This window comes from Solanum pennellii, chromosome 3 (genome assembly GCF_001406875.1).
Source record: "Solanum pennellii chromosome 3, SPENNV200".
Lineage (NCBI taxonomy): Eukaryota > Viridiplantae > Streptophyta > Magnoliopsida > Solanales > Solanaceae > Solanum > Solanum pennellii.
Window position 1 is genome coordinate 18,576,719 of NC_028639.1, and position 6,833 is coordinate 18,583,551.

Consider the following 6,833-nt stretch of genomic DNA (forward strand, 5'->3'; position numbering starts at 1 on the left):
TTCCCTTAGATGATTTTTTAACTTCCTCTCTAGTTAGGCCTTTTTGTAAGTGGATCCGATACATTATCCTTTGACTTTACATAGTCAATTCTGATAATTCCACTAGAGAGTAATTTCTAACGGTATCATGTTTATGTCGTATATGACGAGACTTTCCGTTATACGTCATGCTCCATGCCCTAACTATTGCATCTTTACTGTGAAAGTGTATGCATACTAATGCCAATGGTTTGGGCTAATAGAATATCTATCAAGAAATTTCGGAGTCTTTCAACTTATTCATCGACCTTATCTAGAGCACTTAGCTCAAAGATCATTGTAGAGCTAGCGATACATGTCTCTTTTGAAATATTTCTAAGAGACTGCTCCTCTACCAATAGTAAATACATATCCACTCGTGAATTTTACTTCATTCGTCCGATGATTCAATTTGCATCACTATATCTTTCAATATTGTTGGATATCGTTATAATGCAAGACATAGTATTAAGTATTATTTTAAATACTCCAAAACTCTATTTATTGTCATCTAATGAATTTATTTGGGATCACTTGTGAACCGACTCAGTTTAAAATAGCAAATGCTATATCTGATTGCACACAGTATATGATATACATCATGCTTTCCAAAACTCTAGCACAATCCAATTGTGAGTAACTTTTGTTTTCACTCTTTTGAAATGCAAAGCTAACATTTATTGGAGACTTGACAATATTGACATCCAAATATTTGAACTAGTTAAGTACCTTTTCAATGCAATGAGACCGTGAAAATGCTAAACATTGTGGAGTTCTACGAATTCTTATATCTAAGATCGCATTAGCAACTCCAATAATTTTTATTCCACTTGCTTTATAGCATACGTTTAGTAGCATTTATGTCATTAGTGTCTCTATTGATGATCAACATATCACCAATATACAAACAAACAATTACCTTATGATATGTGAACACATTTATCACTTCCATCATTCTTCAATCCATTTGCCGACATGGTTTGATCAAATTATGTCATTGTTTGGGTGCTTCCATAATGTGACTTAACAAGTTCACACACTCTCTTTTATTTACCAGGAACCACAAAACCCTCGGGTTGTTCCATGTAAATTTCTTCGTCCAATTCTACATTTAAGAAAGTTCTTTTCACATTCATTTGATGAATTTGGAGGTCATATATCACACTAATAATTTTTGCATCCGAATGGATGTAATTCTAATTACTAACGAGTATATATATCAACAANAGATCAAAACCTTGGTTATTTTTTTTTGTCTAAAGCCTTTGACACAAAGTCTTGCTTTATATTTTTCAACAGTTCCATCAGCTGTTATTTTCCTTCTAAAGATTCACTTTGAACCCAAAGGTTTATTTTCTTGAAGATGATCAATTAACTTCCAATATTGTTTATTGACACCATCTTTCCAAAGAATGAGTCTACAGAAGACACAGAAAATGTTACAAATTCATATTCGAAGGAAGTAAATGTCCTTTAACATTTACTAAGCCTCTGAATCTCTTTATTAAGTACATTATCCTTTTCATTTTCTAGGCCTTTTAGCCCCTTCTCTAGACTATTCAAGACTAATTTTACAGTCCACAGTCATAGGTCCTATTTTAATTCTTTTAGGAATAGGAACTTGGACTTTGACTAGATACCCCCACACTTTGAAATATTTCAAGTTGGATTTCCTTCCTTTCCCATTTCTCATATGGAAAAGATTGTATTCTGATCAAACAAAATCGCTTTCTTTCTAAAAAGACAAAACTTTTTGTTGTTCCCTTTTGCAGTAAGGATAGTTCCTCCATAAAAGTTTTGTGTAAACCCAAGCTTATAAATAATGCATCCATCATTTCTTTCAACGTTCGGTTTTTCATTAGATTGAGGTGAATATGGCAGTAGTTTGATGGATATTCCACTTTCCAAATATATTTCTGCACAATGAGATTTATACTCTCCATTCTTATCACTTGTTATATTTTTTCACATTGATTTTCAACTTCGATATTACATTGTCTAGACATTTCTATTGATTCATCCTTACCATTCAGCAAATAGACATAGTCATTTATAATGCAATTCTCAATAAAAGTAACAAATACTTTTTCCCACCATGAGATGGTGTTAACTTAATATCACAAATGTCAGTGTAAATCAATTCTAAGGGATTAGAATTCCTTTCAACAGATTTATAAGAATGCTCAAGATACTTAGATTCCACAAAAACTTGACATTTTTATTTATTGCACTAAAAGTTAGGCAAAACTTCTAAGTTGATCAGTTTTCCTTGCAAGGTTTTGTAATTGACATGACCAAGTGTTCATACCACAAACATTGACTCAAGCAAGTAAGAACAAATAAAAACATTGAGTTTGAAAAGCTCTTCGCGAGGTAGCTTTTTCCTCACTAATATTTTGTTCCTACTCTTACAATTTTGTGTGATACAAACATTGTTTAGATTGTCAAATGTCCTTTTCAGAAGGACATTTTCATAACTTTCATATATGATTGTTATAGAACTACCCATGAACAAATTTCATCGGGTTTAATAAAGACAATATAGTCCAAATGTTATTTTTACAAAAGCATAACAAATGATTATTCACCAATATTCATGTCTATGCAAATACTTTTATTATAATAGACATATCTTTTCATGAATAATCACAATATTTTAAGTGATATTTTTTTTCCATAAAAGAACACAATTATTTTGAACAAGTATATATATAATTTGAATGTTTCATACTAGTCACACTATATACTAGTAATAGAGAAACTCAACAACCACAATACCAAATATACTCCAACAATTTTGTGGGTATAACATAATACAAAAGTATATTTGAATTTCATATCTTTTGCTCCAAAGTTAAATTAGACACCAAGTTTAATCATAAGCAAATAACTCCCACATTTCAAATGTGATCTCAAAAATATTTTTCAAGTATTTGAATTCCACATATTTTAATGTTGGAAACATTATTCTACGAAAGAATTATAATGCTGCAATTATCTTTGACAATGTTTACACAATGTCAAAGTTCATTCCATAGAGACACAAAATCACAAATTCTAAGTCACTGGTATTTTTCCTCTATCATAAATAATAGACATATCACTTAGTATTTTAAATACTAACAATAAGGACAAAAAAATTGTACAATTTATTTCTATATTATATTGAAGTTTATAAAAAATCAAAAGTACAACACTGACTTATTATGTGAAGTTTTCATATTCTTCAAATCAATTTCATAGTCCAATTTATCCAGAGTATAAAACCACAAAAGTTTTTAGTCTACAAAAATCAAACACACTAACATTTCTCATGGAGTACAAAACTACAAAAGTCTTTTTTTTCTCCAAACAGAATAACACATATTCTTTATCACATAGAAATGTTTTTCCTATCAAATAGTCTTCCAACTATAACATTTTGACATACTATTTTATCAAACAAAAATATGCATCTCTCATTTTTGCAAACTAAAGAATTTTAAAAGCAACAATACTTGCGAAGTAATATTCATTCCACAACAAATGGTTTGCAGATCTTTTTCCAAAGATACACATAATTAAAAAAAATAAAAAATCAAAGATGATAACTCTTAGAAACTATTTTCCTCCTTAGATAATTTAATAAGAAGGTTACCTGGTAATCTTTAAACGGAATACCATTAAAATTTTCTGTTACATTCTCACTTCGACCTTGCTAAACAAGGCAACGAATTATGGAGAAGTAATGCATTATCTTCTACTTCCATGATCAGATTCTCTCAATCAGTAGAATACAAAAAATACTAACATTATAATAATTTCCTTAAGATTGTTGTTCATCTTGTATTTCAAACATACTTAGAACAAAACTTTGAACATCTTTGTGAGACAACAAAGTTTAAGAACATTTTCACAACTAGAAAATTAAAACTAGTAGCGAAACTAGAATCAGAAACAGATTTTAAAAAATTATACGAAATATTTTTCTTAAAGAAGAATTGTTGTTAATATATGTCTAAAGAATCTTACTGATTCCAACAAACTTTGCAGAAACACGAGGTTACCAAGTTTAATGAACCAGTGAAGAACAAAAGAATAGAAGAACTTAAATTATTTCACAAATCTAAAATTTGTAAAACACGTACCAGAATCTGGAAAAATTTTAGTAGGAAAAAGATCAAGTCCACTGAACTCACAGTGTCCCCTTAAGGAGATTATTCCCCTCTAGTATCCGATGTTTGATTTGGAATATTATCTCCCAGGGTAAAATGATCTCAATCACCAGAGTATTGATACAAAAAACTCTGGTGTCAGCGAACCACTCAACGGCAGTAAAGTACACTTAGAATACTAGATTTAGTAGTTGAAGAAGAAGTCCATGAATTCTATATTAAAATGAGAGGAAATCCCTCAATTTATAGAAAACAAAGGGTAGTGCGAAAAGGTTCTTATTGTGCCTTACCGAAAAGGTGACAAACCTTTGGAAAAGTCACAATCTTTCAGAAAGGTCGTCATCTTTCATAAAAGTCACAACTTTTCATAAAAGTCGCAACTTTTCATTTTCCATTCACACCTTTTTAAAACCCAACAATTTTTAGTAAACATGTAAAGTAATCAATGCTTCAATGACACATGGATTTTTGTCCATATAATTTTTTTACAAAAAATTAAATCAATAAAATTCCCACATGACCCCCTCCCCCCATTGTCTTCTACAAAAATTCATACCCATTTGCAGAAACCCCCCCCCCCTCTCCAAATACCCCTATTCATTTGCAGAAAAATCTACACATACTCATTCCCCCACACCATTGTCTTCTCCAAATACCTCCATCTCTTTTTTGTTAAAACATGTGGGCACCTTACACATGCTCTTTCTTTTTTGTTAATGTCTTTTTCATACTTTTTTTAATTCTAATTAGCAGGTTTATAATTCACCAAAAATTAAACTAACTCCTCTTTAAATATTAATTTTTTTCGAGAAAGAATCTCATGAATAATTTAATATTTAATCTTGAAATGGGTCTATTCTTAAATTTCTAAAGTAGTGTCAATCATTTTTCATCATTTTACTGCAACTATTTTTATTCACCATATTTGATATTTAAGTTTGCAAAAATGGTGGCGGGAAATGGGAAAGAAGAAGAAAAATAATTAAGAATCAACTAAATACGTTTTTCACGCGCGCTCAATAAGTGTATTACACTCACTAAGCCATGTAAGGAAAAAAGTGTCAAAATGACACATCGCGACCCTACATGAGGTGTCTAAAATGAATATTGCCCATTTGAGGTGTCTAAGTGAAACTTCGTGCCAACTTTAAGGGGTCCTTGATGGGTTAGGCCTTTGAAAATTACATTAACAATACAATTAATCATAATAATTAACAACTTACAATATTGGAAAACATATTAACCCTCAAAATTTCACAACTACCACTAGGGCTGTTCATGGTTATGGTTAAACAACCAAATCGAACCGTAACCGATTTAAAAAATTGATATTTGGTTTGATTTGGTTTTTAAATTTTTAAAACCAATACTATTTAGTTTGGTTTTGGTTTTACTAAAAAAAAACTGCAAAAACAACCAAACCAAACCGATTAATTAGAAATATAAACGTTATAATTATTTATATATTACTTATAAATAAGTATAAATATTTTGTTAAATTTTAAGTAACTTAAGTCTTTAACTTTATAATTTTCTCAAGCCTAACACTTAAATTTTAGCTCAATTACAATCCTAAGTCCAATTCCATCAAAACTTATTACCTACCATATCTTTCATAAGATAGTCACACACTTTTTCTTAATTTAATTACTTTGTTTGTGTAATGATAACTCTAGTATTACTTAATTGAACTAACAATAGCTCTTATGCGGATTGTTCATGTACTAGATATTTTTTTTTATCAAGATACATATGTCTAAAAAAATTTATTACTTTCAAATAGAAAAAACCAGAAAAACTGAACCAAACCGTCAATAACCAAACCGATGGTTATTTTTTTCATGTGTTTTAATTTGATTCTAGAAATTAAAAAAACCGACTAGATTGGTTTGATTTTGATTTAACCAATAACCGATTCAAACCGAACCACGAACACCCCTAACTACCACATAAACTAAAACAAATGAGGTAAGGTATATTATTTGAAAATTACATTAAGAATACTATGAATTACAACTTAAAGTATTTAAAAACATATGAATTAGAGCAACTTGGGGATCAAATTTCAAAAGTTACAAAGAGAGAAACTTGCTTTAGGTACTTATGGTCAAGTTCAGAAATTTATTAAGACGAAAACTAATTTAAAATTGGCTTAACACATTGGTGGCCCCCTAAAGTTGGCACGATATTTTTACTTAGACACCTTAATTAGACAGTGTTCATTTTAGACACCTGATGTAGCGTCCAGCTATGATATTTTCACACTTTTTGCTTACCTGGCATAATGAGTGTGATACACTCATTCACACTCATTGACCAGCGCGTGAAATAGCCTTTTAGTTAATTTTTTATTATTTCTTCTTCTTCTTCTTCTTATTTAGCCACCATTTTATCCAAGTTAAATTTCATCCATTAAAGATGAAGGTTTGACAAAAATAACGAAAACTATTTTTTAAATCTAAAAATAAATCCACTTACAAAATTTTTCTTGAAAGAATTTAATATTAGTTTCTTTAATCTAAGCTAAAAATTTATTTGAGATAGTAATTGCATGCAAATGTGGGGTGGGTACTTCTGATGCAGGGTTTGGGGCTATTTGGAGGTTGGGCTTTGGGGCTTTAGAGAAGTTGCTTTTGTGGGTGGAGGGGGCGGGGTGGGGGT